The sequence below is a fragment of the Argiope bruennichi genome, chromosome 3 (genome assembly GCF_947563725.1).
Source record: "Argiope bruennichi chromosome 3, qqArgBrue1.1, whole genome shotgun sequence".
NCBI lineage: Eukaryota > Metazoa > Arthropoda > Arachnida > Araneae > Araneidae > Argiope > Argiope bruennichi.
In genome coordinates, this window is record NC_079153.1 from 27326790 (window position 1) to 27338524 (window position 11735).

Genomic DNA, 11735 nt, shown 5'->3' on the forward strand with positions numbered 1-11735 from the left:
TAGCCACAAATGCTCACAATTTTAACTCTTAATATAGATGTGATTGAAAAACAGTAGCAATACTTCATCTTTATAAACATGAAGCAGTCAAGTTAACAGTGCCGGATTTGCAAAAATGCAACTGCCAAAGCCCTCTTCGCTGATGGGCGTTCAAATTTTTTAAAAAAATTGTTACTTGTCTAGATGCCAAAGTGTGTTAAAAAATACTAATACAAAATTCTAAAAATATGAAATTTATGAATTATAAAGCATATAAATAGTATTACTATTTTGTAAAATATAATTAACCAGATATCAAATAATTGTCAAGTATCTGTTATAAATATATTTATAATCAAATAATTTATTTTATAAACTGTTCACTTAGTACAATATTTAATATGTAGTGGCATATGATTAAATTATAATTGGCCCAAACACGAATATTACTAAATCAGGATTTTACCCTAGTAATAAAAAAGAAAATGTGTGTGTGCGTATGTGTATTGGTGTTTTATAGGGGATCCCATTAAACCTAGAGTTAATAGATTTGACATAACTGTATAATGAGAAGTGAAAATGATCACTTTAGAAATATTTTATGATTTTGAAATTTTATTTAGAATTAACGCTGATTAAAAGTCAAAGAAAATTTTGACAGTTTATTAGCATAAATGTCCACAATTAATATACAACAAAAATAATGTTTATGTTGTTTTAAATTCCAAAATTTGTTTATCAGTGATACTGACTCATTGGTAGTATAATTTTTAATATGTTTTTAGTAAAATTTTAAACATGTTTCATAATTATTTTAGTACAATACACTTCGTTACTGTTAAGGAAGAATTATTATTACAAATAATTTGGTCGGGGGTTATTCTTTTCTTGTTTCTAATCAAATTATGAATTTGAATTCTAATCAAATTTAAAATTTTGCTTTTAATATACTTCTTAGAAGATTTACTTACAATTAAGATATCATTTCAGAAGAAAGCAGCGATGAAAATTGCTTGAATTGTGCTGTTTTTAAAATCTTCTTCTTTTTAATGTAATATGATTGGATTTGCAATGATATATGATCTTTCCTATCTCTCGAATATTGCTCATTTATTGCAGTAAACTGGATGTTTTTGTTAAATGTGGAATATTTTTATTGAATGATTCCCTGAATTTATATATATAAATTATGAAAAATATTTTGTAGTATACTTTGGACTTCAATTCCAGAGAATTCTACTTTTAGTTCTCATAATTTGAATAAAATTGCTTAGATACAGCTAAATCGTTTTTGTGTTAGTGCAAGTAGTTCTTTTTTCATATCAATGCTCAAATTTTAAGTAAGATGACAGAAAATTAGGGAGATAGATTGCAGAATGAACGGAATAGTAAAAATTAAAAAAAAATATTACGAGCTAGGTAATTACCAATTTAAAGTTTTATTTTTTTAGCAATTTTAGCAATTATTCATCTCTATGAAACAGATGTTCAACAAAAGCGGTGAATGATAAATAAATAGAAACATGCACGTTTTACATAATTATCGAATTAAAAATTTAACCTAAAATAAATAATGGAATATTATTTAATCAAGAAGTTTGTTGCGAAACTAAATATATAAAAAAACAATTGCTTTGTAATGTGCACTAGTTAGAATCACAAAATTTATAAATATGTCTCTGAAAGCTAACAAAAATGATGCAATAAAATTTGTTTAAGGTACACATTCACTTCAACTTTGTCTTAATTTGTTTTATTTATAGACGGGTTTATTTTCTTATACACCTTTTGAATTTTTAATTTCTACATGAATAACAAGAAAAGTTTCGCTTTTCTTGTTCGGCGGAAATGCTGGATCACTGGGGCGGAATGCCTCCATTAGCCACTTGGGCTGATGGTTTACCTTCGCCGGCTGCTGGATCTGCACAAACTGCCTGTTCAGGTCCTAGGTCTGGTGGCAAGGTCAAAGCTACAAAAATCATTTTAATAATAGATACAGAATTTAATTGATTATACTTATAAATAGTAGCGGCTTGTGCAAGGAATAGCACCATTTCCTACAGTTACTTCCCTTACATATTAAGATATATATAGTATTTGCAGATATTTATTTAATTAAAACTTGATTATCTTATCATAATAAAGTTTATGAAAATCTCTCTAAGAGCCTTATTAAACTTTAGCTCTTAGGCTTGCGTTTGTTACTTTCAATATTTACTGGACTTGTGGAAATTTACCGAAAAAGTATTTCGTAACTGAACTTTTCAAGAATCGCAACTGTTTTATCTGCATTTTTTCTTAAATTAATTGATTACATTTCCAATAAATGTCATTAAAACAGATTAAATTTCCAGTGTTGTAATGTTTATGTCAATTTATTTACAAATTTTCTATTTTTTTTATCGATTTGTTTAGTTTTATTATTTATGTGGATCACGTGTCTAGTTATCTTCCAGACATATGAAGCTTATGTCTGGAATATTATATCAAATGAAATGCATGCTTTATAGAGCCCATTACTTTTAGAATATTGGAGAAGAGGGAATTAATATTTGTCTCAGATTACCACAGTTTGGAAACGGAATTTTGAAGAAAAAAAATTTCTTGTTATGCTAATAACATAAAATTGGATCTCTAACCAGTTAGAAAAAGAAATTCAAATTTCAAAGCCAATTCAAATATTCTTCTTTTATAGTAAAGCATGTTTTTTTCATAGTGCACAACATTCTATTACAAAATTTCAACAACAATGTGACATTTCAGAAAACGTCTAATAGTATTTTAATAATTTATCTGAAAAAATAACGTGTATAGTTTGCATTATCTTGTAGTATCCCAGAATAATTTTTTTTATTTCCTGATTAAAAAATAGAAATTAAAACAAAATTCTAATTTCAAAGGATAATTAATCCAGTTAAATTATAAATGAATTTTGCTGACTTTATCATTGTTATCAATTTGAAGTGATGGCATTCGATGGAAAATAGGCATATAATTTATATGAGTGTATTTTCATGATCTGAAGGGCACATGAAATAATGTATTTTAATCCAAATTAATTCATTAATTACTCATTCTTTGTAACAGCTATTTTGCTTCGTTCCGAATTATCCTGCAATAATTATTGACATCTATCTTGACTTCTGATCACAATAAAGAATTGATCTGATGTAAGTAAATTTGATTGATAAGAAATTACTCTTTCTTGCGTCAAAAGTTATTTTACCTCCCATTCCCATCTACCCCAAACGTCTGTCTTTTTATCGTTTCTCAGTAAGAACATATAAGGTGTTCATTAATTATTGTCGGGGTTTCCGTACCTCATAACTTTCGAATAAAAAATATTACGCAAAAACCGATTACGTATTCGTAAATTACAACTCAAAGAATTTTATTAATGATATTAAAGTGTAAAGCTTGCACAATTTGCACTTTGTAGGCATTCAGCTGCAGGTGATTATGTATTCGTAAATTCGCTGAACAAATTTTGACTTTTGATAATCGTGCGGGTTCTCCGAGCCCCATATTCTACAGTTATATTTATTCACTTTTTCTGACACATGAAAAGTGGATTCGTCACTGAAGCACCATTTCCGAAGGTAGTTTTCATCATCCTCAATTCGAGTCAAAATTTGTTCAGAGAATTTACGAATACATAATCGCCTTCAGCTGAATGCCTACAAAGTGCAAATTGTGCAAGCTTTACACTTTAATATCATTAATAAAATTCATTGAGTTGTAATTTACGAATACGTAATCGGTTTTTGCGTAATATTTTTTATTCGAAAGTTATGAGGTACGGAAACCCCGACAATAATTAATGAACACCCTATATTTCCTTTCATGAAATATCGTATATGCATATTATAAGTATTGAATATACACAGATTGTAATAAGTTATAACCATTATATTCGCAATTTTGTCAGCAAGTGAACTTACAAAAAAAAAACCCACAGAAATGATATGATTTAATGAGATTTGAAAAGGAAATATTAAACATTTAGAAACGCAAACGGAAAGAAATACAAAATAGTAAGTTAATTTAGGAGTATAAAGTTGAGCTCTCACTTCAAGTGGAATATTGAGTCTCTAATTCAACTCATATTTCTTTGTGATTTTCACTATATGGAAAAACAACACAATCTAATAAAATGGTTTTTATCTTATTCTCGGAAATCTCAATATCTCGTGAACCACCAGAACAAATTTAGACTAAGTCGAATAAATGTTCTTCAAGCATATTACATACAGTTTACCAATGTCAACTTCAATAAATCAATCGCAGAGCTATACGAATAGAGAGTTTTCATTCTGGCATCTTCAACATAATCTATTAATTTATACATACATTTGTTGATAACTCAGTCGTAAATGATGCGAGAGGATTTATTTCCTCAAATTCTACAATCTTCTTTCTTACAAAATAGATTGCAAAGCATCATCTTGATTTTCTTCCCTCTATTTTCTTGCATACTTGATATCAAAAGCAACAAATTAACAACAGTTGCCAATTTTCATTTGTTAAACTTGATACTTTGATTGATAACAATATAGATTCCATTTTTCAATTTCTCATAAAAAATTAATGGATTATATGTTTTTATATGCCTCTCACATATACTAAATATCATTTCCGGCAGTGTAATAATTTATTCTAAGGGCTTGAATAATGATAATTTTTATTAATATAAATGTCTGTTATTGATGACCCTACAAGGAAAATTGTCAAGGACAATGACAAAAATATATTGTTTCTCAGGGAAGAGTATAAAAAAAAAGAAAATGGATCTTACTCGTTATGGCTATAGTATAGAGTTCCAAGAAATATGTGACTTTGCAACCTTTCTAGTACATAACTGATGTATATAAAGAATAATAGCATTTGGGAATGTTTCAGCTTCCCTTTTATTTGCGTATGGTTGCAGCTAAAGTAAACAAGCTTTAGAAAATAATAGTATAAAAGTTGGAAAAGTGCAGTTCATATTCTTCGAGGGCGGCTTAAGTAAGCCTGACAAGACTTCCTCTGGGCATACTGTAATCACTCCTTATTACTCCTTGTTCCCAATACCTTTCTGAATGACACAATTATTGCTATATATTTAGTTATTCCGCAGGAAAGAGCAACACTAAGTTGAAGTGAGCATGCAATAAAAGTTACCACTTCATGTGATAGCTGTTATCACAAAAGGAACAAAAAAAATTAGGAAGACTTTATTAAATCCACGCTTTAAAGAGAAACTTATTTAATAGAAAAAAAACTTAAGTTTTCACACTTTAAATATAAACAATAGAAAGGAAAATGGCAAATAAAATAATTTGCGATAACAATAGAAATATTTGTATTGCCATAACAATGTTTACAGAAAAGGAAAAAAATTATAATATATATATATATATATATGTATATTATAATTTTTTTATATAATTAAGTAATATATATATACTAGAGAAAAACTGGTAAAGCAATAGAATCAGTACCATGAAAAAAGATAAATCTTTAAATTTCTTAATGAAGTAAAAATAATTTTTTTTGTAATATAATCGAAAGCTAATAAAAAATGAAAAAAAAAACTCTTTTAATGAATTAAAATGCTAAATTAAATTTCAAAATACATAAATAATAAAACATTTGCGATGCTCACATTATCACTTTCTTAGTTATATTTAAACCAAAATTTTAGATAAAGATCTAGTGGTGTGTCATTTAGATCATTTTCACACATACATACTTCCTTATTATTGGTAGACATTATTGTCTAATGAGGAAGTGATTCAAGACATGCACAGATAGATAGAGTAAGTTCATCAGCAAGGATAAGTAATGTGCATAATTTAAAGCGATATTAATATATCTCCTATTGTTTTTATTACTTAAAAAGGAATGCTTGAACAAAAATTCCATTGATTCATTTTTCAATCGGAGACATAGAGATTAATATAAATAAAGAAAAAAAACGAGTCTTCTTTATTATTAAGACTGAAAAAGTGTTTATTAACAATTTAGCTCCTTTAATGCTGTAATGCTACTAATAAAGATTACTGTATGTCAATGCTAGTTTGCATTGCCCTATATATAGACCAGGTCAATTAATTTGCAGCACTAGACGCGTAACATTTTGGAGCCGGAATGAAATCTTTTTTGAAAGCCAATTTTTAAAACTTTAATTATAATTTTAGTTAATCAAAATTTGATATTTTTCATTATACTTTTCGAAACCATTACAGTATAAAAACGAGCTGTAGTCATCTTACAATTCCAAAAATTGTTTCTTTAAATGATAAGATTCTTTTTGTTATGCATTTTTATTTCAATGTTTAAAAAAATTGTTAAGCCTAATTTATAACAGTATATTTCATTGTTGAAATGAAAACAATAGCATTTTCATTAATTGTATTAATTTTTCCTCCAAAATTTTCACCAAATCGGGATTAGTATTCATTATTCACCAATTTCAATTTCATCGGGATTAGTATAAGCAGGCTTTCACTTTTTTTTTATATTACTTACATTTAAGGTTTACTTGCATTTGCATTTAAGGTTAAACTTCAGAATAAGTAATAGCGAATTTTTTTTAAATTATTTCTATTTACTATTCCCTAGGATGTACTTGGATGATCCCAATATTGGGGATATATTAGGGAAACTCAAAGCACAATTAACAGAAGTGCATCTAAAATAATATAAGTAGTAGGATTTTTTGAATTTGAAATTTAAAAATATTTTTGATGGAAGAAATTAAAAAAAAGTTAAACAAAATATTTGATTGAAATTTATAAAAAGAAATAACCCCGGCAAATCAAATGATCTCCAAAAGCAGCTAGTAACTACATAAACTAAACAAATGCATTTAAATTTTGTTTATTTGTAAGAAAAATTAAATTACCACATATTATTTACCTTAACTGAAAATTTTAATTCGGTATATTCAATTAGTACATTTCCTATTTATTTACATTTCATTATTAAATTTATATGGAAAACATTTCTTTAAGTTTGAAGTAATTAGTTAATACTTGTAATGTTATAGCTACAAATTAAAGGTAATAATGATTACCTTCTGAAATTTAACGAAAGATTTAAATTTAATATGTGAAGTAGTAGTAAATAATTTGTGAGTTAGTGCAGTATTACATACTGGATAGTTAGTACATATTGCATTATACAAGGAAAAAAGAAATCATTCTAAACACTCTACTAATCCACAAAAATCCACAAAAAATGTCACTTAGTTACTTATTATGTAGTAGGCATTCATTTAGAAAGGGGTCAGAAATAATGTCACTCTATTCATTCAATCGAAATCGTTATTTGCCAAATCACAAAATAGTTAATAAGCTCTTAAAATAAAAGTAACGACTGAAAGCTATTTATGATATAAGACTAGAAGTTCATACTTACTCGCATGTGCCGATTCAGCTGAAAAAATATAAAAAATACATAAATCACCTTATACGCTTTTATTTTTAAAAAATTATTATCATGAAAAATGCTAAAAAGGGAATATTCAATATTCAACTTACGCTGAACATCGCTCATTGAAACTAGAAAGAAAGGAAACGAAATATAAAGTGACAATGAAAATTTAACAAATGTCATTAAATGAAATAAAAATAAAATTTTAGAGCTTTGTTACATCGTCTAATAAATTTAGGCATCACTGCTAGAAAAATTTCACAAAAGTTTATCTTTGCTTCAGCTTATATAAATAGAAAGATCAAAATAATTTTATATGTATTCGAAAAATCGAAAAACAATCATGCATTATATTCAAATTATTTCAGTTTCGGTATATAATGGAAAAACACTTACGATGGAAGAAACTAAAAAGCAGCAAAACAATAAAGAAAGTCATTTGTTTAGTAATAAAAAACATTTTCCTTTATTCTTTCGCCCTCAAATCAACTTACGATAAAGACACCAAAAAATATCATATCTTTTTATATGACTTCCCCAATTAGAGTGCTGGAACGCTTATGTTTGTTTTCATCCTGATACGGTGGCTGATCAAATAGGACTGTGCAATCCATTAGTGCATTGTTTCATCATTATGCGCCCATATTTCTTTCCGGTTTGTGAATATACTTCCATTGAGTGGTAAACGCACTAACAAGCTTGGATTCTTTGACATTATCAGGAAAAAATAGGAATTCTTTTAATCTTCTTTTAAATCAAAACATTCAGTTAGTGAAAGATCAACATCTGCTCAATTAAAGGAAGTAAAGATTTATTTTTTGGCCAAAAAATATATCGATGAAAATTTAATAATGCCAAAAATAGACTGTATCTGTAAAAATTCATCATGAGTATTTAAATAATTTCACTTTTGAAATTATAATTTATTAAAAATTATTCTGGCAACAGATTTCAATTATTTCCTTGAAAGCAATAATAGGGAGGGGGGGGAGATTGAATTCTATACATAAGTACGTTTTGCTTGTTTACGTAACAATTGAGGTATATTTATTTATCGTCGGTCACATGAGCAATATTCAAGTGGCAGTACACTTTACTTCCGGCATAGTAAGTGCTGTGTCAGTGCTGTGACATCTTGGTAATGCCAATTCTTAAAATGATGTTACTTATCCCAGTCAAAAACTATGTTTTGCTTGATTACGGAACAATTAGTTCATGTATCGATTTTTGGTTCACTAGCATAATGTCGAAGTTGTTGCTCATTTCACGTCTGTTATTAAAAAACATGTTAGTAGCCATACATATCAGTCCTGTCATGTCTTATAAATGATGATATTTAAAATGGAATTACTTATTCTAATCAACGATCACGTTTTGCTTGATTACATAAAAATTGGTCCATGTATGTATCTTTGTTTATATGTGTAGCATCCATGTGCTTTACCATTTCACGTCTGTCATTGTAAAGCATATTAGAACCATTGATATCAGTGCTGTGACAGTGATGGTATTTAAAAAAATATAACTTACCCAATTCAATGGCCAAACTGGATTTATCATTTACTTTATCGGAATAGAATAACTTTTGCTATATATATTTTAGATATTTACAGAAATAAATTCATTTCTGCATTTACAAAACATCATTTTTCCTCCTTTTAGCTGTTCTCTTTCTCATCGACCTCCAGGGACCTCCCATGGTCATCCATTCCGACTTATTTATGTCAGCTGTTTACTCTCTCACGTCCCCTCTCCTTTCCTGAGATTCTTATTCTGGGACTGGGTGAAAATACATTTATCTGGATTGCTATAAGATAATGTCACAACATCTTCAATGTCGTCGATTTTTATAAATGCCGTATTTAAAATTTAGTGCCAAGAAGAATATTTTTTAAATAAATCAAATACAGAAAATGAAGTGGCCATCTAATTCATATGTTTCTTTACCATTCTAAATCAACCGACGGGGGGGGGCATCTCGAAATGAGGATGAGATCTTCAAACACACCAAAGATAGCTATTTCGTAACTATCGTTCATCTATACCATAGAATTAATACCAAAAATAATGATTTATTTTACTCTATAAATAACCACAAAAAATTCACGAAAAGAATCCAAAATAAAAATAAGAACATTCCTCGAATTCACGGCATTATCTATATTTAGCAATTTTAAACTGAACCGGAGGGGTTCTAGTACCATTATTAGAGAGTATGCGAATAAGTGCTACAAGACAATTCCTGATAGAGTATATTTTTATTTTCTCTTATACATTTTGGAATTTTGACGAATTTCTAAATTTCAGATCTGAATTTAGTTCGTAAAATGCATTACTCTAATAAATTCGTTCCTCTCAGAGTTCATAAAATAATTTTTTGATTGCCTGTCTGTGAACACGATTGCTCAATAAAACAGGAAATTCAATCTAGACAGATGAAATTCAGTATATAGACTTTAAACCACATTTGTAAATTCTATCAGTATTAAAAGAAATCCATTTAAAGGAAATCTCTTTGTTAGTCTTTTCAAAAAAAGGTGAATTCGATAGTTTCTAAATGTAAGGCGTTAACTGAATAAAATTTGGAACATAGGTTTAACATCTAATATGTAAATTTTTATGAAATTTTGAATCAAATTATTCAAACAGTTGTCTCTCCCTCTCTAATTTTACATACAAGAAACGAAATGCGTTTTCAATCAATGAAATTCGGTATGCAATTTTATTACTAGAATAGCAGTTTCATGCAAAACTTGGTTTCAGTCGGTGGAGAAATAAGGCGCCCGAATAGATATTCGCAGGATAGATGCAGTAATAATACCAGACTTAGGGCAAAGAAATATATTTTGAAACTATTGTTCGTCAATGCCACATAAGGCACTCATGTATTTCTCCAAGGTTCACAATTTTATGCGGCGGAGTTTCGGGGAGTGGGGAAATAAGAATTTTATTGGAAAATATAGAAAAACTTTCGAGACGATTACTCCCGCTGGCTACATTCTCGGTAGCAAGATGATTCGATCCAGCTATCACACAATTGAACATTAAATGAGGCGATGTTTTAATATTATACATAATTGGGTACACATTTTTGATAAAGAATAAAAATCTAATGAGAATGTGCAATTTGATTGTGTAAACGTATTTTACGTATTTGATATTCATATTCACAACAAACAGGATGGCAAGGTATTACAAATATGCGGCATAAATATTTATCACAATGTAAAGATTGAAATTATATTCTTAAGGAATTATGAATATTAAATTATGCATAATAGATTTTAAACGCAATCGAAATTCCGAATAGATGAGGATTCTGAATTAGTACAACATATGTACTAATTCAGAATATGTCAATACTTCAGTCTCCGACAATGTTTAATTGATAATAATAAGAGAAGATAGGAGATAAGTATTGAGTAACCTCTACATTTGACAAAAAGGTTAAGATTAAAAATAATGTTTATTAAAGAATTCCATTGCTTAATTTTTCATTGGAACGCTTATTAACTGAGCAGAAAATATTTGCTTTTACAATTGGAATATGCCAATATTTAAAAATATGCATTTAGAAATAGAACTATGAGATATTTAAAAGAAATAAATAAAAGTATTTAATAATATAAATAGGAATAAATGTTCTGTTAATAGAAAAATAATGGATTATAATATAAAACATTAATTAAAGAAAAATTATGATGATAAAATATTGGATCTAAAGTTTAATATTGGTTATATAGCCTATATTGCAATATAATACTATACAAGGAATCAAAAGATAATTTATCTGAAAACAAGTGTTAATAAATTTCTTGTAAACAGTGATAATAAGAAAACATTTCTGTTAATTCCAAAGTAAATAATTTTTTTTAAAAAAATTATCCATATGATAATTTTTCTATTACAAAGACAATATGTATCTAAGTGCTTGTGATTTCATTATCACAAGAAGCATTTTCATAGAGAGTGCTTTACATGATAGTGAAATGGGCCATTGATTCTATTCTGTGGACAAAGTAGACATTAATAGTGTCCAGTATAAGATTTAGAATGATAAGTCATATCACTGAATCTCCGCCCCACCCGAAGGCACACGGATAACGAAAACTGAATGACCGGATCGTCACAACAGCAACACTGACGGGAACTATGGTTGAGTCCTAAGGGCCATCACCGGCGATGGTATAACCCTTCCCGACGGAAGTAGGCCCCGTCATCGATGGCAGGAGCCAGATGCCCCACCTTTTTTTGTATCCAACAGGGTGGCAACCAAGTTTTTTTGTTAAATCTAGAGTCCGATCTTTGTTGGCTGATTGCTGGTTAATACACAAGGATCT

At 28.4% G+C, this 11735-nt stretch overlaps 1 long non-coding RNA gene across 1 annotated transcript; it reads right to left on the minus strand.

Moving 5' to 3' along the window:
• Positions 1-1700: 1700 nt before the first annotated feature.
• LOC129963599 (uncharacterized) lies at positions 1701-7944 on the minus strand. Its single transcript, XR_008783995.1, has 4 exons — positions 7792-7944; positions 7503-7523; positions 7381-7398; positions 1701-1948 (listed from the first exon to the last, which is right to left on the minus strand). It is a non-coding gene; the product is annotated as an uncharacterized LOC129963599 (long non-coding RNA).
• Between the last annotated feature and the right edge of the window lie 3791 nt (positions 7945-11735).